The 23,113-nt window shown below is 49.9% G+C and overlaps 1 protein-coding gene across 1 annotated transcript in view; it reads left to right on the top strand.

The window, feature by feature from the left end:
• Window positions 1-22,725: 22,725 nt before the first annotated feature.
• Znf516 (zinc finger protein 516) overlaps window positions 22,726-23,113 on the top strand; it is a 105,061-nt gene continuing 104,673 nt past the window's right edge. Inside the window, exon 1 of the mRNA XM_046448626.2 lies at window positions 22,726-22,847. The gene's annotated coding sequence lies outside the window, so the exon portion shown is untranslated. The remainder of the gene's footprint in view (window positions 22,848-23,113) is intronic.

Below are 23,113 nucleotides of genomic sequence, written 5' to 3'. Positions count from 1 at the left end.
GGGGTGTGGCTCAGTTGTAGAACTCTTGCTTGGCCAAGGTGGCGCTCTTGGTACAATACTACAAAAACAAACGAAAAATGAAAAGGGTAATTTTGTCTGAATTAGAAAAGAAAAAAAGAAAGCCATTCTCACACACAGGCTAAAAGTTAGTACAGGTTGAGGGGTCAGAGGGTAAGGATTCAGGATTCAAAAGACACTGATTCAGGAACACAGAATTCTAAATATATTGCCAATGTTATCGGGTCAACCTCTGCAGTTGCCTCACATTCAAACACAATGAACAGCTTTGTCCTGTGGAAATAAGCCTCCCGAGCTTCAAACGACTCATTGAAACACAATTTTTTCCTTTTTACTAGTTGGGGACTATTGGTAACTTAGTCTTCTTTTTTTAGGAGGGTTACTGGGAATTGAACTCAGGGGCACTCCACCACTGAGCCACACCCCCAACCCTATTTTGTATTTTGTTTAGTTAGACACAGGGTCTCACTGAGTTGCTTTGTGCCTCACTTTTGTTGAGGCTGCCTTTGAACTTGCAATCCTCCTCCCTCAGCCTCCCGAGCCGCTGGGATTACAGGCGTGTGCCACTGTGCCTGGCTAGCTCCCATTCTGAATGAGTCAATAAAAGACATCATAGTGGTCATATTTGGGGAAGTGAAGTCCGATGTCATCCGTTTTTTCCTATGTGTTGGCTCCTCTGGCAATTGGTTTGGTGGGAAGAACTCTGAAGTTACTGCGGGTTAAACGGAGGTCTCTGGAGTATCTGTGAGTTTCAGCTCTCCATATGCTTGGCTGGCCCCGACTGGCACGGATCACTGAGGGCCTGAATAGAAGTCGTTCCCATCAGATCAGCTTCACTATAGGCTTATTACTTCTTCCACTAATGGAGCCCCCCAGACACAAAGCCCCTTTCTCCAGCAGCCACACACACCCTACACCACAATTTGTCAAGCTAATGCTGTTTAATGGCACAGTGTTAACCAGAGAGTTAGCCTCAAGAGCACACATGGGCAGCGAGGGGCGAAACCATGGATCTCGACAGTGCACTGGGTGACCTCAGCACCCACAGCCAGAAGGTATTCCAGAGCATTTCTAAAGTGTAGTTAGAAACTTAATCAATGCTTTCAAGTGATTTGTATTTTCAATTTCTATTGAGGTTGTCACTGCCTTAATCTATCCGGATTTAAATTAAGACAGCTTTTAAAAATGCCTGTTAATTTTAGTGATCTACCCATTTTCAGATGTCTTATTTATATTTACTAACCCCAGCCCGCACGCCTTTTAAGGTTTCAGTTTCTCTTCTTGGACACATTTGTATTTATATTGAGCACAATAAACATCTCCCATTCCAAGGGCCCCCTTTGACCTCCTTTGATCTCTGAGTCCCAACATCCCTTAACTTGACATATAAATTAGCCGCCCCTCCCGCGAGCCGAGGGGAGGGTAGCGTGTCAGCTGCCCCCTCGCCCCTCTCGGATCTCCAGCATCATGTTTTTCCCATTGCCATGGAGATGCCGCTCTGCACGCAGCAGCACCACAGCCCTGGCGATGGGAGAAGTCCAGCGGGGATAGAATTACTAGCTAAACAAATGCTGCTGGGTGCTGGGGAGGGGTGCCCCATCTCCTGGTCTCCCACACCAGACCACAGGTAAAAGGGCCAACAGCCCATGCAAGCAGACCTCGGCTCTGTGAGAGGCCCAGCAGGCCCACTCCTACCCCAAACTGCGCCTGGTGTGACCGAGTCAGCATGGGAATGCCCCCAGAGGAAGTGTGGGAGGTCAGTGCTCCTTTTATGAAAATATCACTGTCCTAATCCCAGAACACGGTCTCACTGTTGAGCAGAGAAGGCAGCAGGGTGAACACCAGCCAGGACTCCCGGAAAGCCCTGACTTCCCTCTGATCCTACGCCACGTCCATGGTGGGGTGAGTGTTGACCGGTCCTCTGTAACACTGTAGGACACCACTCTTGGGGAAATTTCTCCAAGATTATTAACTCACTGACACACAGTTCTCCATTACGGTTTCTAAAACAACAAACCTGTCCATCTAACCATCCGAGTATCAGATGTACAGGCCTCTCAGTTTTTCTTTTCTCAGTATCTCTTGTATTTTTTCTTTTTAATTGTGTGTTTGTTTTTGGTTAAAGAACCACTGATCAGTCTCCAGGGGGATAAAAATTTGGAATACACAAATATTTGTTAAAGAAGTAAACGGAGGAATCGAGATTGTGGCTCAGCGGTAGAATGCCTGCCTAGTACACGTGAGGCCCTGGGTTTGATCCTCAGTACCACATAAAAGTAAATAAATAAAATAAAGGCATTGTGTAAAACTACAACTAAAAAAATAAAAAAGAAGTAAATGGAAATTTTCATTTCAAGAAGTGAGTGGGGTTTTTTACATATGCAATCTGCAATACATGGTAGTGATATATTGAAGTATTAATTCTTTCTTTCTTTCTTTTTTTGTGTGTGTGGTACTGGGGATTGAACCCAGGGCCTTGTGCATGCAAAACAAGCACTCTACCAACTGAGCCATGGCCCCAGCCCCTGAAGTATTAGTTAATGTGCTCTATACGCTGGCCATGGTCTGGTGTGTGGACCACGGCTGATTGGGAAATCGTGTTTGCCCTCCTCGCCCAGTGTTCATGGCCCGTCGATGCATCTGCCCGTTATTCCCATGTTCTGATGACGTGAGGGTCTCTGGGGGTGCTCCACCCTCTCAATCCTAGTTGATGAGGAGACTGGAGAACCCGCAGCCATCTGGAGCACCCTCACATCAACAGAACATGGGAATAACAGCTTCCGGGGTCCTGCATCAAGCTTTTCAATGATATTGTAAAATTATATCAGTTTGTAGGTCTTGGAGTCACTTAATATTTTTATGTTTATTCAATAGAATTATAGATGACAGAGATTTTTTTTTTTTTTTACAAACAGCATTTTCTTTCATCTTCGAAGACTGTTTTCTACCCCCATTTTCCATTTAGGTTTAAAAGAGCCAAACATTGTTTTTTTGTTTTTTTTTTTTTTTTAAGAGAGAGTGAGAGAGAGAATTTTAATATTTATTTTTTAGTTTTCGGCGGACACAACATCTTTGTTTGTATGTGGTGCTGAGGATCGAACCCAGGCCGCACGCATGCCAGGCGAGCGTGCTACCGCTTGAGCCACATCCCCAGCCCAAGCCAAACATTTTTAACTTCCCTTAGAAGTTGCTTCCAGGTAGTAGAAATCACAGGTAAGAAAATGCTACAGTCAACTTGAGTTTCCTTTTCTAGTTTTGTACTATCCGGCCCTGTCGTGGGCGCATCCGTCCTCCTCAGGAGGAAGACTTGGGGGCTCGTCCTGATGCACGCATCAGGGGCTCCCACGCACCTCAGGCCTTGAGACGGTGCAAAGTGGTCCCTCTGGAGGCCCCTCCGTAACAGGCAAAGCCTTCGGGAGGCTTGCTGACGGACCACAGCACCCGTGCCTGTGGCCCTCAGACACCCTGAGCAGAGGTGCATGCAACAGCGTAGCTGAGACACTGATGCCTGACAGGTGCTCAGTATTGCCCGGTTCAGACACCCGCTGCTGGCCACCCGGCAACCTCTCCACCTTGGCTTTCGCATCTCAGATGTGCATTATAGAAGCTACGAGTGTCCATCAGGGAAACGGGCGGCAGTAACTTGGCCAGATTTTGTCACTGTGGCCATGTGGAATGATCATTTGGGTTATTTTGAATAATGTGATTTTAAAATGATCTGCATTGCTTTCACGAAGAGTCTGGCAGCTCTTCTGTCTGCGATGTGGTCTCATGAGCCTGGTCTTCCATGTCAACGTCCCTGGGTTCCTAGGCCACTCCCTGTGCTTGCTTTATGAAGCAGACAGAAAAACAAGCTCCAGAGAAGCACCTGGACCCTACCTACCATGCAGCAGACGAGGGGCACCGACCTGCACCCCTGGAGTCAGGCTCCCACCTCAGAGGAAAGCGGGCTGCGCCTGCAGGTGCCACGGCAGGAGCCCTTGCAGGAGCCACGGGCGTCCCTGTGTCTGCTCTGCTGAGCCCTCCCTCCCTACCCCACCAACAGACCCTCTTCAGCACTGGCTGGGTGGTCAGTATAGGGAGCCCGGTCTGTATCCACATACAGATGACTCTGGTGGAAACCCAGGGGAGGTTTGAAGGTCCCAGTGAGCCCCACAGTGCTGACAGTTTTCTGACCCTCGCGTAATGCCATGTTCCTTTAAACCCACATCTGTAGATGCATCTGCCTCCTGGCTGGCTGTTGGAATGCACTGGAAGGAGGGCATGTGAGGGTGACTCATATGTGGCTTCTGTTTCCCAAAGACTAGCGACAATGTATGGCTTCTGATGTTAGAAGTCAGTGGAACCCTTTCAAGTTGGCATTGTCATTGAAATACCTAGAGTCGCTTGGAAGAAATCCGCTCTGACCAAAGTCCCTGAGTAGCTCAACTGTGCTTTCCCCGCCGCCACCAGCATGACACAGTGGAGAGCTGCAGGGTGGCAGGATGGCATGCGACGTGTCATGGTCACCCCCTGGCTGCCAAGAGGGGCTGTGTGCTCACGCCGAGGACAGGCCATCCAGGCCTCCTGACAGGTGCTGTCTGGACACATGTGCACAGGGAGCACGTGCTACTGAAGCCAGAGAATAAGCCCAACGACATAAAGATGTGAAATAGAGCTTCAAATCAACCCTGCATGCTACAGTACATAAACTGACCAAGGACACCTGGAACCCACCAAGGTGACAGGAAGGTGGCTTCTTGAAAAGGGCCACTAATTGTCTTCAAGGAAGAAAGGAACTTTATTCCCCAGGAGAAGGTCAGCCCTGAGACATGGCCAGGCAGCAAAGCCTTTGCAAGGCAGACTCTGCTCTTGGGACAGACATAGACATATGCTCTTTTGACTATCACAGTTTAAAATGCTTTTTCTAGTTCCAAAGATACCTGATGGCTTGGAGCTGCATAATGGGGTGTTCACACATGACTTCTAGGTGCGTGGCTGGGAGTGAGAGCTCTCAGGTGGTGTCTAGGATCTGCTCAGAACTTGCTCAAGCACTAAAGGAAGGCAGAGACCGTGCCTGGTTCCCAGGAAAGAGCCACCTCCCCAGGGTGCCCAGAACGGCACCGTGCTTCCTCGCTGGGACTCTGAAGCCTGAGGTCGCCTGTCCCTCTCGTTCCAGGAGGACGGGCCGACTGTGAGGCCTGAACCCTGCAGAGCACCGCCGTCAGCTTTCCAGTCTGAGGCTGAGGCCCAGGCCTCTGGGCCTTTGAGTTAATCATTAATGGCTCTGGAGTCACAGTGGAGTCTTGGTGGGACACAGATGCGCCACTCTCCTGAGTATTCTCCCTCATCATCTCTATTTTGTCTAAAAAGTCTGGTTAGAGGCCTCATGGCACTGTGAGCGCTGCTGGTTGAGGCGGAGACCACTGGCGCCTCCGTCCACAGAGCATTTGAGTTAGGCTAGTTGGGTAGAAGGAAAGCTGAATTTTCATCCTGAATGCTTGATTTGGGGATTAAGCCGTCACTGCTCCTGTGTTTTAACTATAGGAAGTCAGCAGCCACGCCTTCCGGGAGTCCGGTGTTTCTCAGGATAAGCCATGTGTTCACCTCAGAGGTGGCGACTGAGCACAAGAGTAGCTGCCACACAAACCCCAGAGACCACCGACTGATGCTTTAAGAGTCAATTTCCGAGGGCTGGGGATATGGCTGCGTGGTAGAGCGCTTGTGTGAGGGTTTGATTCTCGGCACTGCATATAAATAAGTAAATAAAGGCTCATCAACAACTAAATATAAAAACAAAGGAGTCGATTTGCTCCCAGGTGTCTCTAGGGAGGAATCCTGAAGCAAGGCCCTGGCTGACAGCTGTCCAAGTCCTGTTAACACAGGACGCTAGTGCCTCCTGCATGAACCCGGCTGGGCCTGCAGTTCCCTCTCGTCTAAGGGAGATGAGGGAAGGACCATGGTCTGCATTTTTTGTTGTGTTTGAGAAAACCCAGAAGGAGAGACCAAGCTAAGCTTTCTAGAACATGGCAGGCCAAATAATGTTCTCTAGTGACTCCAACATAAACCAGTATGAGCAGCGACGGTGTAAGTAACGGAGAAATCAGCAAATCAAATAAGTAAAAATGCTGACTTTGGCCTAACTGTAGCTTCCAGTGACGAGGCGGCCACTAAGTAGGACGTGCCTGTTCATTAAGCTTTTAAAGCTGGGATCCGCTAATGCCCCTTGAAAGGGTGGGCCACGGCAGTCCAAATAAGGAACAATGCTGCCCTTAAGCTCATTAAGTTTAGGATTTATACAGATAGCCATTTAAAATAGTTTGTTCAAAAATGTGCACACCGCCACTGAAATAATCATCTTCACAGGCCAAACAAAAACGGAGAAGGAAAAATAAAATTGAAAACAGCAATAAAAGCCGAGGTTGCCGTCGATTCTATTTTGAAATAGCACACGAGGGTCTTTCCTTAACCTTAACCTGACTTTCAAAGTGCAGGAGGAAAAGTAAAGTTTGTCAACAAATTCGATCATGTGCTGTCTACAGACTGGCACTGGGACAGGGAATCGGCACATTCTCCGGAACATCCGACTTACGGTCTGACTTATGTTCTTGTAAAGCTCATCAGGATTTCCAGGTCCTTCTAGAGAAGCGACAGAAGATGGGCTGTCCTGTGCTGAAGCAGGGACCACGCTCCCTGTGCTCGAGCGCAGCACACAGTCCTGACGGGCGCTGGCTGCAGAATCCAGCCCAGCAAGGCCATGGGCAAGTCCAGTGGCCGAGCTTGGAACCTCCCTCTGTCCAGCTTTCCCTGCAGAGGGGACTCAGTGCTCGCCCTGGGGAGCCCCCTCCGCAGCAGTGGGAGCCCTGAGGGCCCTGCCAGCCTCCGTGTTCCCTCCCAGGGTCCCTGCTTCACCGGAGCCACAGAAAGGCTGCTTTTTTCTTTAAACTTAAAATGCTCGCAGCACCCTCGAGAGCCAGCCCCTTCTGCGTCTCGGCTAGTAGGTCTCGAGAACACCAGGGCCAAGGGGCTTCATCTTTGGGGGCCGCCCACACATTTTGCATCCATATTCTGTTAAGATCTGTCCCTGAGAGACATGTATGGATTTTAAAAACCTTAAAAAGATGGAAGGAGAACCTCGTTGTTATACAGAATACATGTATGATGTTGTAATGAGAAAAAGAAAAAAAGTGTGTCACATTAGATTGGATAGAGAGAAAGGAGGGGAGAGGAGGGGAGGAGGAGGGAGGATAGGAAGGGCAGAGAATAGAACAGACAATATGACTGATGGATGTACATTCCGTGTATGTATTATATGTCAAAATGCACTCTGCTGTCATGTATGACTAAAAAAATAAATAATTAAAAAATAAAAATAAAAAAACTGGGCTGGGGTTGTGGCTCAGTGGTAGAGTGCTTGCCTAGCACATGTGGGCACTGGGTTCAGGACCACCTAAAAAAACTAAATGAACAAAATACACGTATTGAGTCCATCTACAACTAAAAATTAAAAGAAAAAAAAAACCCTTAAAACCAAAAGGAAAAAAAAGCATTCAGAGGGGGCGAGTCCAACCCCACCCCTAAGAGGGGAGCACTCTCCTCCGCCCTTCTCCGGAGAAGGGCTGAAGCCCTGGGGTCTCCCACAAGGGCCACCGATGCCCAGGGCCCAGCACCAGGTTCCCCTCTGTGCGTGCAGAGGTTCTGGTCAGCCTGGTGGGCCCCGCAGGGCCAGGCAGAAGCACTGCAGGGGGTCTTTCCTTTCTGCCACCTTCCCATCTCTCAAGACTGCATGTTGGGAAAGATTCACGGAGGCAGCACAAGGTCGCGGAGTTAGAGGTCCAGGTCCAAGCAGCCATGACTAACAGGGGGATGTTCATGCAGGGCTATCAAAGCTTCTTCTGAAACATGGAGAGTATTCTTCCCAGAAAGCACAGCATTGTTTAGTGTTGCCCCAAACTGAATCCTCAGGGACCCAACCCGGGCACATCTGGGTACCTGAACCCCAGCGCTGCTATTGTGCCAGGGGCGACTTACTTCCTGTCTTTACTTACACAACAAGACAATTAAATAGCAAAGACATGAGAAGCCAGCAAGACGGGTGCTCCTGACACCATGTGCAGGTTCTCTGGTTTCCTCCTCTTCTCATCTCTCATGCCCCAAAGCTAGAAATAATTAGAAGCACAGAGACACCTCAGGTCCTGCCAGTGGCCTCTAACTGCACACAGCAAGCAGCACAGGAACTAACGCTGACCTTGGGTCCCTTCTTGCTGCAAGAGACTGTGTGTTTCCTAGGGTGAAGGCCACTTGCAGCCCATTGCTCAGGGTGTTCTGAGGTCCAGAGTGACCTCTAGATTGGTTGTCAGTCATAACAGGCACACACCTGGTGGCACATGCAGGTGGGTTTGATGTCCCTGAAAACACACCATCAGACCTTGGATCTTCAGCTGTTTATTCACATCTTAGAACACTCAAGGACATACCCTGCTACTTGACACATAGAAGGCCCTCAGTTAAGAGGACTTTTTTCCATTTAGCCACAGGCATCTGGTGGCACTTTGCTGGCCTGGAATCTGAGGTAAAAAGGAGCCCTTTGCCACTCCACCCCTTCCTTCCTGGTACCTCAAGGGCCGCAGGGTCTTAGTCCAGGCACCTGTAGGCACCTGAGCTCTGCACACGGCACCACAGAATCTAGTGCCTTTCTATTTCCCCTTTACTGGGGAAGGGGCACTCAGCCTCCTCCCTTGCCGGCCATGCAAACTGGGTCAGCATGTCCCACACTGTGAGCGTGGCTGCAAGCTGCTGAGGTCTACGCTCGATTTGAAAACAGAAAGCACCTTTAAACCAAACGTAGTTCTACATAAAAGAATCAAAACATCAAGGGGCTTAAGTAGCCACACTCCCCGGGAAGGACAATGGCTTGCATTTGTATTTATAGACCCAATGCTCTATGTCCTCTGCAACACACGCTTTGTTTTTATAAAAATTCTTCCAAATATAAAGTTAAACATGCTTGTTATGGAAGGACTGAAAAGCATATAAGGCTGAAACTCAACGTCCATCTCCCGAGACAGCCACAGTTATACGTTGTCACGAATTTCAAAATAAGCAGATAGAGTATGCTTTGTTCTCATGACCACGCTCATCCACATATGCGTGTACACAGATCCATGTTCAACCAGGACCACAGGACTGTAATGTGGCAGGATCTATTTATTTCTGGATTATTTTCAGATGAGCTGTCTAAAGCACAGAGAAGTGAAGTGACTTGTCAGAAATCACCCAGCTAGTAATGCAGTCAGGGCAAGAAGACATTCCTTCTTCTGTCCTCTCTCTCCTGAGCAGTGCCCAGCAAGATGCGCACTGTCTTTGAAGACATGAATCTCCCTTTGTATAAGACTAAGGAAGCCATTGTTATTGCTATTTTTAAGAAGAACTTTATTTTAACATGTCACACGCGGGAGGACTCTCGCGCATTTCAAGTGACTTGGCAGGCACACAGTCTTGTGCAACCAGTCCCTGGACACGGTGCCACGTTTTCATTACCACAAAGCCCCTCTCCGTCGGTCCTCACCCCCACCAGGTCCCTGCCAAGGCCAGCAGAACTGTCCAGCCAGCCTCCGTGGATGGGCCTCTGGCTCTCCGTGGGGAGGCCGCAGGGTTCCAGCCTCCTTCACTTCGCGCTGTGTCCCGCGGCTCCGCGACTGCGGCCTGTGTGGAGAGTTCCGTGGGGCCCGCTCAGGGATGGACGTGCTGGTCGTTCCCACTGAACCATGTGCAAAACTCACTACCAGCCACCAAGCGTCTGCCCCGCACCAAGAAGGCCCAGGGACGGCCTGCTGGGCCTTGGGTGCCTCCAGTCTCATTTTGAGGGGTCTCCTGATTCTCCCCAGGGCGGCTGCAGTGCGCTGCTCCCTGGTGGGTGGGGTCCAGCCATGCAGGTCCCGCCAGCCCCTGCTGTCTTCTGTGCTGTGCTCCCCCGTGGCTGTGCGGACCCTCGGGGGTCTCCCTCCCGGCTAACGCCTGGAGCCTGTCGTGCTCACTGACCACCTGCACACTCCCCTCGTTCCCTTCATCCATTGCTTTTTCTCAGTGCTGGGGATGGAACCCAGGGCCTCCCGCACCTAGCAAGTGCCCTGTCCCTGAGAGCCCCAGGTCCTCTGGTCATGTTTGAGTTGGCCTCTTGTCTTTAATCATGGCTTCATGAGAGCTCTTTCCATATCCTGGCTATGGTGTGGGTGTGTGTGGGCCCCTCCAGATTCAGGTGTCTCCAAGGACAGGGCTAAGAGACGGGCCTTGGTTTCTCTGCTCAACTCCTTGTTTTCTACCTCGGCTCTGTTTTGGTTTCTGCAGTGCTGGGGATTGAACCCAGGACCTCGGGCACGCCAAGCAAAGGCTCTACCATGGAGTTACATGCGGGTGTAACTCTACAGCCCTTTACATTTTTTATTTTGAGACGGGGCCTCCCTAATTTGCCCCGCTGGCCTTGAACTTTGTAACCCTCCTGCCTCAGCTCACACATAGCTGGAAGGACAGGCACGGGTCCCTGTGCCCAGCTCTTTTTTTCTTTTTACTTTATGTTTTGCTGGGGATGGATCCCAGGGCCCTGTGCGGGCCAGATAAGGCCTCCACCCCTGAGCTGCACCCTCAGCCTCTGCCTTTTGTTTTAAAACACTTTTTGCTTTCCACTGTTCTTTAGTTTGGGATTCAGAAGAATTGCAGGGCTTGAGGTTGGTGAGGAAGCTGCAGGTTCCCCATGGTGCACATTGGGATTTTCGTCCTCCGAGGAGCAGGTGGGGTCCATGTGGAGAAGTTCCTGTACACAGAATGCAGCCTGGGGACAGAGGAGCCACTGCAAGCATGGGTCCTGAGCCAGGGCCATGCAGGTGCTGAGCAGGCGTTCACCTGCTCATGCAGGGGCCTGACCAACACACACTGGGTGTGTGCACCCAGTATGCACCCAGACCCTCCCTCTGTCCCTGCAGGGGTCACACCCCAGCACAGGAATAGGGCCAGTCCTGACATTTGTGCAGGTTGTGGATTGTGCCCGTCTGTGCGTGCTGCTATAACAAAATGCCACACAGGGGGTGATCTCAACAACAATATTTTTTCTCAGTTCCGAGGCTGGCTGGGAAGACCAGGACTGAGGCAGTGGCTTTCAGAGTCTGTGAGGGATCTCTTGGTGCATCTTCACATGCAGAAGGGACAGGAGGACGAAGGACACAGTGTTGTTCTCACACACGGGAAGGGCAGACGCAGAGCCGCGGCTCCAGCAAGGCCCTAATCTCATCCACCTTATCACTTCATCGTCGCCCAAGGCCCTGCCTCTGGATACCATTCCTGTCGGTAAGTTCCAACAATGTTGTTTTCGAGGACACTCTAGACGGCAAGGTCAAGCGACTCCTTGAGTAGCTCTTTGAGGGAGTGTGGCAGCCTAGAGCTGCTGGCTCCTGGGGACCATCTTTCCTCTCGACTCCCACACATGGTCCCCCTGCCCTGATGCCTCCAGGCTCCTTGGAACCTGCGCATAAGCCCCTCCTGGGACAGCCAGCACCTGCAGGAGGACTGCCTTCCACCCTCGGCGTCCCCGAGTGGCTCCAGCAGGCTCCTCTACCCTGGCCTCTTCCATCTCCCCACAATCTGGCTGCCACTCCCTCTCCCTGGAATCCCATGGAAGCACTGTGGGCCACGCCCAGGGCCTCTGCAGTGGGCGGCAGCACTTCCCTCTCCCAGTGGACTCCTCTCGGGCTCCCAGTCCTCACCCTTGCTTGGGCCCTCCAGACAGCATGTCTTGCTCTGCCCAGCGGGGAAGCATCTCAGGGTTGATGCTAGGTTCAGTGATATCTTAGCCCTGATGGTTTCTCTGCCTCCAATCTCTCTCCTCTTGAAGATGGAGCGAGCTTCTAAACATGTCTGAGCGTGCCACTCTCTTAAGCCCTGCAGCGGCCACTAGCCGCCCTTCCTGTAGGCCATCTCCTTTCCACCATCACAGAGTGCCATGGGACCTACACACAGGGTCCTAGACAAGATGGAGAGCCCAGAGGTCCCAGATCTCTGCAGAGGCCTGCGGGCTCCCGTGCCTTCATGAGGGGACTCAGGCCAGCCAGGGCTTCAAGGTGAGTGTGAATGACACCACCTCTGCTTGTGCTCAGAATGGTCACATTAGTGACGGATATTCACCATTATCATGGCAATGCCGGGCACCTGGCTACATCTAAGTTAATACTGTGGGCCACATGCCCTGTGGTTCCATTGACACTGTACTATGCTCCTGGTGTCCCTTGGCCTCCTAGCCGCTGCTGGACATCACTCCATTCTTGGAGGCTGTCCTCATGATGCATGCACTTGACATTGGCAGACAAGCTAAGTCTGCACAGTCCTCACAAATTTGCAGCTTGACATTGTTATATTTGGGGACAAAAATCTTGTTTCTAGACTCACCATTCTTATTAAAATTTTATAGAGTCCATTTTCTCAGAAAATTTAGAAACTATGCAGAGCAAAATAAAAGTCCATGACATTGTCCTGATTTGATTCCAGACACCTCAGTGTGAAGCTCACAGGGACAGAGGGACGCTCCCCAGTGTACTAATGGGGCAGGTGGGTTTAGGCACTGCACTAAGACCTGTGATTCTTAAAACACATTTGAGGTAGAACACGGGGTGCGGGGGGTGTCTCTGAACACAGAAGTAAATACCGTAAATACCGGCTTTTACAACTTCCTCTCTCTTTCTCTCTTCCTCCCTCCCTCCCTCCTTCTCTCTTTCTTTCACCATGCTGGGGGTGAAACCCAGGGCCTCAGAAATGCTAGGTAAGCATTCTATGACTAAGCTGCACCCACAACCCCTGAAAAAACTTTTTTCAATCAGAAATTGTCTTTTATCTGTCTTCCATATTTTCTCCTTCAGAGCTTTAGGTAACCAAATATTTTACAGTCTGTGTTAGTGAGCTTTCCGTTCCTATAACAAGTACTTGAGATAATGAGCTCAAAAAGAGGAAAGGTTTCTTCTGGGTCACAGTTCTGCAGGTTTCAGTCCATGGTAGGAGCATTAGCAGAGGGAGCTGCTTACTGTATGGCTGCCAGAGAGAGAGAAAGAAAGGAGAGACCAGGGTCTCACGGTGCCCCTGGGGGAAACCCCCAGTGATTTACCTGCCTTCCACAGGCACCGCCTCCTGAAGGCCCAGCCAGGGGCCACAGTCCAGATCCACACTCTAGCGCCCTCATGCAGACGGGCAGGGTTTGCCTTGTTCCCTGCTCAGTTCCCCCAGAGTGGAGGGGCACCATTAACTTCCATGTGATTTAGGACACCAAGAAACCGGGCAGCTGTATTGCATGACAGTCAATACTGGGGAGAGAAAGACATTAGGAAATGGAAATAGTATAGTCATAGGTTTCTTGTAAAGCAGTTTAGTTTTTAAAATTCTTCTGTTGTAGGTACTCAAAAGACAGTTTCATCAGAAATGTTAGCACAAGCGTGTGTGAGCATGCCACAGTGCTTAAAAATAAGGTGACATTTCCTGGCACTGAAAAGGTGAGTAGTTTACATCACCTAGGTGATGCTTTACCAATATGGCTTTGCAAATGATGCTTTTTGTCCACATGAAAGTTTCCTACAACTGGAAATGTTAGTAAAATCATGTTATAGAGTTTCCTGGAACTGGGGGTGTAGCTCAATGTAGGCCCTGGATTGAACCCCCACCACCACTCCACATCACAAAATAAAATAAAACAATGCTTCTTAAAGAATGCAAGATCTGGAATTGAAGTTCATTATTGGTTTTGTCTATAAGCCACTATCCTGGTGAAGTCTGATTCTAACAGCCAGATAAAAAGCTCAGTTTCGACTGAGAACAAGAGGAGTTGGGAGCTGCTAGTGGAGTATTGTCTTCTCCACCCTGAACATGGAGGACTGTTTATCTTCTAGAAAAATGGGCATGCAGAGAGTCACTGAGTTTCAGCATCCCCTTTCACTTTTACACACCTGAACTTACAGAGCTGTGTGACTCTGAGGCTCATGGGAAGGAAAGACAAGCCCTCCTCTGCTGGCCCTGGGGACGCAGCCTGCACAGCACCACAGGGAGAGTGGGCAGGAGGCAGCCCCTCCTCTGGGGTCCCCGGCTTTTGTAAATTTGTCAGTCCATCCATGAGCTTTGTTTGAACAGTGTTTGGTACTTAATGGAGGATTGTATTGTATCGTGAATCAGAGTGTAACACATCTTTTCTGTATTTATTTTAAATAAAGGCTTTCTAGAAGCCAGAGGGCTTAAGCTGCAGGAAATAAAGTAGTTGAAGTGCTTGTCTGAATCCTGCCCTGGCAGTAGGTACTGTGATGCCTTGAAGGAGCCCACACCCCAGGAGTTGGCAAATCTAGGGGCTGGGCGGGAAGCCCCCTTGTCACAGAGGCCCAGCTCGTCAGCCCTGGAATTCCACAGGAAAAAGCAGGGTGCGGCCTCCAGCTCCTGTCTGTCTGTGGGAACCAGAGCTCGGCCACAGGGCCTCAAGTCTCCCCCCGTGCATGAGTGGGCAGGGCACCTTGGAGGAAGGGGCAGGCTCTGTGCATGCTGGGAACATCTCTGTTGGGTCTCAACAGGAAAGTCTGCAAATGTCTGTGCTCAAGGGATTCCGAGATTCTGCTAAGCATGATGATACCTGTGAATGACAGTCTTTGAAACAAAATATAAAAACTCATGAAGAAAAGGAGGAGCGACTCCAGAAACGACCTCACTCCATGGGTGTTACCGCAGGGGGACAGCATGCGCACACCTCCTGACGCTTGGCCACCATGTCCTGACAGACAACTCAGGGTATCGACAATACCAGGGACTACACAGTGTCAGGGCTCGGGGGTCTCTGTCATTAGAGAACTCACCTTTGTCCACCCTGAGGTACCGCGAGAACACCTGCACTTCTTATTTTTTTATTGGAACGTGTGAGTACACAGGCGGCAGGTTCACTGTGCTAGGTTCATGGTGCACTCATGGCGCGGTCTGTCCAGTACTTCACCTTCCCGTCCCCCTTCCCCAGTCTCCATCCACTGCTCCACTGGTCTCCCCTCTACTGTCATGGAAATCCCCTTCCTCCCCTTTTTCTCTTCGGCTTCCACATACGGGAGAAAACACACCACCCTTCACTCCCATGGAAACAACTTTGTGATTCTCACTTTCCTTGTGCCTAGTAGCTGTGTGGTTCTCACTTGTTAGATGAGATAATTAGTATGAATTATTATTGAATTATAGGTTGCTTGTTTTGCTTCCAAACTGGAATGAGGAACACTGCCAGGTTTTTTTTCTTTTGTAACAGTATTGCTGGGAATATAGTCTATTACATTCTCATTCTACACACAGTACAGGTCTTGTAAAGAATAGTGCTTCCCTCTTTGCTTTGAATACCAGGAAGCTCAGAGGCAAATTCTGCCATCTGTAACAATCATAGCACAGGGAACACGCAACCCATGTGCTTGTGCTGAGTCAGGCTGGGCTTACATGGCCCTGAGTTCACCAATTTTCTTCTCCCATTTTCTTGACCTGATTCCTCTCACTGGTATATGATCCTTTTGTATTTTGTTTTGTTTTTAAAAGTCAACACGAATCCTTTGAGAAACTAAATGAAAAAGATTTTCTTTCTTCCATTTTTGCACTAGGGATTGAACCCACATGTGTTCTACCACTGAGCCTTGTCCCAGCCCTTTTTATCTTTATTCTGAGACTCAGTCTTGCTAAGATGCTTAGGGTCTTGCTAAGATGCTGAGGCTGGCCTTGAACTTGCAATCCTCCTGACTCAGCCACCCGAGTGGCTGGGATTATATGTGTGGCCATGGTGCCCAGCGAAAAAGACTTGCACAGAGATTGTGTCTCTACCAGCTAGTGGGTGCTCTGGCACAGATGTGTATTGCACAGCGGGTGTGTGGAAGGCAGTAGCACTTGGTGGACAGTGATAGATGCCCATGTGGGTGATGAAGAGAATCAGAAGAGGCATGTGACCTATGTGTTGCAGCTGGGCAGTGAATGGCATGAGAGCTGGTTCCACACCTATGGCAAGGAGATGGTGTCTGTAGGGTCACCCTCGCAGTGCCGGCTGTGTCTCCGCTGCCTTCAAGAGCCTGCCATGGCCCAGGCCCCTGCCTCCAGCCCCCAATCCTGCCACAACTGTCTCTTTGCCCTGGGCCGGCCGTGAACTCAGAGCCTCTCCTTCTGCATCCCTCACATGGAATGAGTGTGGCTTTTTCGTGACGGACTACTGTGACGTAGCAAGTGACATGAAATACCAGCTCTTACACAGATACCACATGGAAGCATTTAATAAATTCTTTTTAAAATGAGCACTGGATCTGGTGCCTAGCAGTCAGTGTGGGGTGAATGAATGACTGTCGTGGGACACCGCCACTTGAAGGCTCTGTTGAATGTTTGTCATGACCCTCTCTACATGACGATTGCCTGTGTGACATGTTTGATTTTTTTGGTGTTCGACTGTTTAACAATCCAACAGCATTTCCTCACCCTAACACAGAAGCACAGCCATTGTGAGACCCTGCAACCAGCTGCAGAACTGGAGATCAAACCACCAGTCTCTTGACAAAACTCCACGCCGGCACTTGGCTCCCATCTGTCGTGGCACACTGAGGACCTGCTTCCCAAAGGACACCCACACGTGGCCTCTGAGACCTGGCCTGCACCAGTTTCCAAAGAGACCCATGGTCTTGGAGGAGGCTCTGCACTGACCAGCCGGGCTCCAGTGCAGGGCAGATCAGCTCTTCTATTTCTCTACATTGACCTTCATTTTCTGATTTTTAAATATGCCTTGACATCTTGTTTCCTTTTTTTTTTTTTTTGGTTTTGCTTTTTGGTGGTAAGTCATGGATGAATTCCGAAATGCTACCTGGAGAGACTCATCTCAAAGCCTGGCTCAGGCCGGCTCCACGCGGTTACCCAAGTGCTGGCTTCCACCAGGGAAGAAAGTGGGGCTTATCAGATCTCTGCTGAACCCTGAAGTAAGGTGGGCATCCGATGAGCAGCTGGATAAGGAACCAACCATTTCAGGGAGCAGCAGAAAAATTCTTGAGGATTATTTTTGGTGAGATTATAGCTATTCCATTAATAAGGTCTTTGTTTGCTTGCTTGTTTTTCATTGGTACTGGAAATTGAACCCAGGATGCTTTAGCACTGAGTGATAGGCCCCAGTTCTTTAAATTTTTTTTTTTTTATGTTGAGACAGGGTGTCACTAAGTTGCTGAGACGCCATGAGCTTGTGATCCTCCTGCCTCAGTGCCTAGTTTATAAGGATTTTTTTTTCTTTTTCTTTTTATTGGAGGGGGGGAGCTCTTGCTTCCATTTATAATCTGCCTCTTTTTTCTGCAGTGCTCTGGGTTAACTCCAGGGCATCACACGTACAAGGCAAGTGGTCTACTGCTGAGCTGTGCACCTAGCACACTTCTGGTTTTTTTTTAAAGGAGGCATAATTTCATCAGCTGCTGAGTGAGGTGGCACACACCCATGATCCCAGCTACTGGAGAGGCTGGGGTGAGAGGGCTGAGAGTTAGAGACTAGCCTGGGTAACCCAGCCAGATGCTGTCTCAAGGGGAAATAAGTGTGTGTGTGTGTGTGTGTGTGTGTGTGTGTGTGTGTGTCCAGTTACTTCCTATAACATGGGTGAACCTTGAGGAGGTCATCCTGAGCGAAATGATGCTGGGCCAGTTACGCAAGGACAAGTGCTGTCGGACTTCACTTATGTGAGGTCTAGAATAGTAAAACTCACAGAAGGAAGATGGAAGGGAGAGCTCCCCTGGACCCCAGGGGCAGGGGATGGAGAGCAGGAAGGTGGTGTTTAAGGTGCAGCTTGTTTGGAATGATGAAGTTCTTTGTGAAAGTACCTAATGATGCTGAATTGGATACTTTAAAATGGTTAAAATGGTACATTTTGTTATGTGTATTAAAAAAGTCCAGGGTCTGGGGATATAGCTCAGTTGGTAGAGTGCTTGCCTCACGTACACAAGGCACTGGGTTCAATTTCAATCCCCAGCACCACACACACACACACAAAAAAAGTCCTTCCCTAAATGGTACCTAGCCTCTCCACTGACGGTGTTTGACTCCCTGATCATGACCACCCATCCTCACCCAATCACTCCTGTCCTTTCATCTCTGACCCCACCAAGCTTCCGGAGAGCCCTTCTGCCCTCCTTCAAGCTGGCCTGCATGTGTCCGTGTGATTTCACGCGAAAGTCTTCAGCACGTCTTCCCTGTTGGCCTCGTTGCAGGCGGACACGGCCTGCCCACAGCGGAAGACAGGTTGCTGGCTCCATCATTTGTTCTCTCTCAGTTCTGTTAGAAAAATTTAAATAAATGTGCACACACGCTCAGTGATGCTGGGGAGACACCATGAGACACCATGAGGGCTGAGGGAGCCCGTGGTCTTGCTGTTGTAAATGTGGGGCGTTAACAGGTCACAACCCGTCGGTAAAGTAATTAATATAATGGAGGACTCTGAGAAAAGGGAGTAAGGGAAACAGGCCCCTCTCTTCCCGGACATGGGAAATCTTTCAAAAGAGAAATCCTTATTGAATTTGTCTCTCCTTAAGTGAATTCTGCTCTGGGGCCTAGTTCCTTTTATTCTTTAAACTATTATGAACCACATCTGTGGAATTCTGTACCAGTTATTCTGAAGGCAGCTGTTGCTGAGAGTCTTTTACTTAAGTTGAAATTAAGAACAGATTTGAGGGTTGTCTACCTGCTGTGAAGTCCTGATGGAGTTACCAAAAACTGCAAATGGTGAGAAAATGTGATGTCGTTGCTTGAATCAGTAAAAGAAAACCTGCGCTGTAGTAAGAATGGCGTGTTGTCATGCAGTTTTTTTTTTCTATATTGAAAACAAGGACAGATTGTTAAAAATGCTGATTCTCTGGGAAAATTCTTATGATTTTCACCATGGGGAAAAAGGAGCAAGGTATTTCATTCCAGCAAAGGGATACATTTTGCACAGAATCTTCAGGTGGCTACCTCTGAAGGTAGCTTCAGACTCCCTTCTGCAGAGAGATGAACAAATTTCCACAACTGCTACAAAGAACATGAAAGTCCCAACCCTAAGTCAAACCACAGCAGCTGGACCCTGACTTGTCCTGTATGTAAATCCCAAGAGAAGGCCCCTTGGCAAGCTTCTTGGTGCCAACATGAAGATTCTGGCACAGTTTCATAAGAGGTGATGTGTGTGAGAGATGCATGTTACCGATTTCACGACTACGACAGTCCATCGCCTGCAGAGTGAAAGGAAAGACATGGAACTGAGATAGCTTCCAAATCAAGATTCCAAATATTCTGTGAGTTAACTTCAGGTTCCAGGAGGCTGAAATCACTACACAGAGGACTCTCACAGTGTTATCACAACGTTGTAGCCAGCCTCACCAGCCTCGGAGGGACTGCCATGTGTTCAGCTCCCTATGAGGGCACCCAAGCTCGTGTGCTAGGCTTCCTTCCCTGTGTTTCTCAATACAGTAGTCAGAGTTTTTTTTTTTTTTTTTGCAGGAGGGTACTGGGTCTCCAACCCAGAGGTGTTTTACCACTGAGCTACATCCCCAGCCTTTTTTACTTTTTGTTGTGAGTCAGGGTCCCACCAAGTTGCTTAAGAGCTCACTGAGTTGCCTTCTGAGCTACTGGGATTATGCCTGGCTCTGAGTTTTGAGGCTGCATGGAAGGCAAAGATTTTAGAAAAGAAGCGTTGATTTTTGAAATATCAGGAATTAAATGGCCAATTTCATTTATATGTGAAATCCAGACAACATAATCCTGTTTCTCACTCTCCCTCCACCTAGGAACACTTGTTGACAACTTAAATCAAATTTGTCCCTAATCCCCTCAGGGATGTGTGAATTCACATTAGTTGGGAGAGTGAAAGACAGAAAGGGACATGTCATTCTCCTTTCTGAGATGTAATTTAGAAGACACTAATAAATTCACGAGAACTAGGCAGGGCTCACTGCTAAGGAGTGCACTGACCTGCGTGGGCAGCGGGCACCTTCCTTGGACTTCCTGCCCCACTGTGGCAGTTTCCATTCAGTCTTTGATACAGGCAGGGCCTTTCTGGGGGGAGGGTTCTTTTTGCCTTTTGTTTGTTTTTTACTCTTAGCTATTCTTTACTAGAATCCCTCGAGAGCTGTTCTTATCGAAATGTCTCCAATCACTGAAGGTTACCTCATCAAATTGCTGGAAGGAGCAGAGTCCCAAATGCTGAGCAAATAATTCATTAGGCAATGGCAAGGGAAAGTGTTTTCTTCCCCCATCCATTTCATCATCCAGAATTACTGTCTGTTATTATGCTATAAATATCCAAAAACCAACCATGAATACTGCTGACTTTGCTCTGCCCAAGGACTATCATATACCTAAAGATTTCAAAATAGAAGACGCACTCCTAGGGAACCCAGGGCCTTGTATTATGTGTAGAAAGGGTCCTGGATCTCTCATGGCTACTGCATATGTTTGAAGCTATTAAACAGTTGAAATTTTGGCAATGCTATCTATGCCATAGGAATAGCATGGGAACACATGGGCTATTAAATTTTCATACCTGTTTTTGGTGTCTAGAACAAGATGGGAGTGGTGTTCTATCAGTAAACAAAGGTCAGAACTTTGCTACAACTGATATAAATACACTTCAACTTAGTAACAAAGTGGGGCTGCCCTTTTCTCTGCTGGTATCAGGGGCACCAGAATTTGACTCTTGCTCATCCATCACATTACATCCTCAGACTTTGTGTGCATCGTAGAGAAATGTGGAAGAAAGGAAATCAGAACGTTTAAAAGCACAATATCCTAGTGACAGACAAAGCCCTTAGTGAAATCACGTGGATGGGTTAAGAAGGGCCCTACCCAGGCGAGAAGAGGGAAGCCATGGAGGTTTTACAATACTATGTGCAGTATGGAAGTTTGCTTACCATTTGTTGATCTAACATGTGGATTTTCAACACATGGAAATTATTAGTGCATCACTGTAGTCTGAAATTTGACCCAAGAATGCAGATGAATGTAGTAGATCTACACCGACTCATCCATTTCAAAATACTACCCCAAATTGTTAAAATTCATGGCATGAGAATGTTAGTCTGTTGTAGAGTACATAACACACATGTAATGTCTACACATGCTACTTACTTATATGTTAATAGTTGAATTGGGCAACACTTTCGTTTGTGAGTTTTCACTGTGTATTGTGATGAATTGTGGGCACTTCAATACTTTTCAGTGAATCAGACTTAAATGGGATTGCTCAAGAATACACCCCACTTAGGCACGCAGGCTGAAACCAGCAACAATTGTCCATGACCTTTAACATGCCTGCTCTCCAAATTGGTTGCTGATCGTCAGTCGCGCCGCGCTTACATTTCATGATCTGCGCATCCTTCCTCGTCATCTTCTTCCCTCCTCTGCGCCCCTCTCCTCCCGTGAAGCACACTCGCACGTGGGAACCTCACACAGGCAGAACGGCCCCGCGCCGACTTCCAGCTCCGCCAGGGCACAACAACCGCCCTTTGCAGCTCGTCTATATTGAAGGAGTTTCCGTTGTAAATGCCACTAGCTGGGGAGGGCTGGACTGCACGAGCAGAGCAGCGAGCGCTGGGCATTGAGAAATGCCACGGCGAAAGGTAACCGCCCGGATTGCGGCGCCGATTGTTAAGCAGAGCCACGTTGGCGTCTTGGCCAGAATCCACCTCCACTGCGGAGTTATCACGCGGAAAAGCAGAACAATATGGCCAAGAGCCTGGTGGGAGAAGATAGTATTGCCCCTCCGCAGGCCACGGCTCCCCTGGCCTACGTCACCGCGGATCGCGGGGCGCGCTGCCCGGCCCCTCCCCCCTCCGCTTCCAACTCCCCTCCCCCCCTCCAGCCCCTCCCTGCCAAGTACCATTAAAGCTCTTTGGAGTTAAATTAGGATTTGTATTCCCAGACTCAATTTATGGTAACTAACTACGTCCCACGTAGAGTAGTTGAGGCGAAGAAATGAAGTTTTAAGAACAAAAGCAAAACGAGATGAACTTTCAAGGATATGAGTAAACAGCAACAGTGACAATCGCGTTCAAGCTCCACTCAGCAGAGCAGCTGTTCTCTTTGCAGCATACCCTTGGCTCTCTCGATTTGGGACTTCGTGTATTGATACTCTGCACCCGAACTTCCAGAAACACTCCTCAGGAAGTTCAGGAACGCACACAAATCTGGGACCACAGGGAGGGTCTCCAGGTTTAGATCTGGCTTGAGGCTCAGTGCCCAGGTGCGTGAGCCGGCTGGACCTGCATCCTGAGCACGTCTGCACGTATGGATGCGTGCGTGTGTGTGCGCGCGTAAACAGCCTCCAGGAACCCGAGCTGCGGCAGCCTGAGACCTTGAGAAGAGGGGGCGACCACTAGCCGCTGGGATCGTGATTCAGTGCGATTAGGGGAAGAATTATCTGCGTCTGAGTCATCGTGAGCCTCCAGACTTTCTCCGCAGTGTGGCAGAACTTTGTGCTGATGAGACAATAGTGGAGCGTGTGCGTTTCCTACAGGGCAGACCATTCCCGGGCTGGGGGAAGCCTGGGGCCTGCGCCGGGCGGGGGGCGTCAGGCCCCCTCCCTGCACCGCACAGCCCCCGGTGCTGGGCGGGCGTCGGGGCCCCAGCGGGGCGGGCGCGTCCGGGGCGCGCGCGGGCGGCGCGGGGAGGGGGCCGGGAGCGTGGCGGGCCCCGCGCGCCCTCGCGCGTCCCCCGCGCCGGGGCGCAGCTGGCGCGGTCGGTCTAGTGCTGCGCTCGGCTCCGCGCCGCGGGCGCTCAGCTTCACCTTCAGATGCGCGGGGCGTGCGCGTCCTCCTCCCCGGTACCGCCGCCTCCCCGCCAAGGTAGGGGCCGCGGGCGGGGGCGCTGCGGCGCCCGCGCGCGGGCGGGGTCGTAGAGGCCGGGGACCTGGACGTGCCTGGGACCCTGGTGTTCCTTGTGGGGTGGGGGCACGCCGAGGTGGGGCTCCCCGGCGCGGCGGGGGGGCGACTTGGCTTTCCCTGTTGGTAGTTGCTGCTCTCTGCAATTCCCGGAGTGGGAAGATGCAACTTCGGGCGGCGGGCGAGCGCCCGGGAGGTGGTTTTTACCGCAGTGGAGGGGCGGGGTGGGG

The sequence above is a fragment of the Marmota monax genome, unplaced genomic scaffold, assembly GCF_021218885.2.
Source record: "Marmota monax isolate L192 unplaced genomic scaffold, Marmota_monax_Labrador192_F-V1.1 WCK01_AAM20220418_F8-fsc00060, whole genome shotgun sequence".
In the NCBI taxonomy this organism is placed as follows: Eukaryota; Metazoa; Chordata; class Mammalia; order Rodentia; family Sciuridae; genus Marmota; species Marmota monax.
The sequence above is the reverse complement of the archived record's forward strand: the minus strand, read 5'-3'. Positions and strand labels throughout refer to the sequence as shown.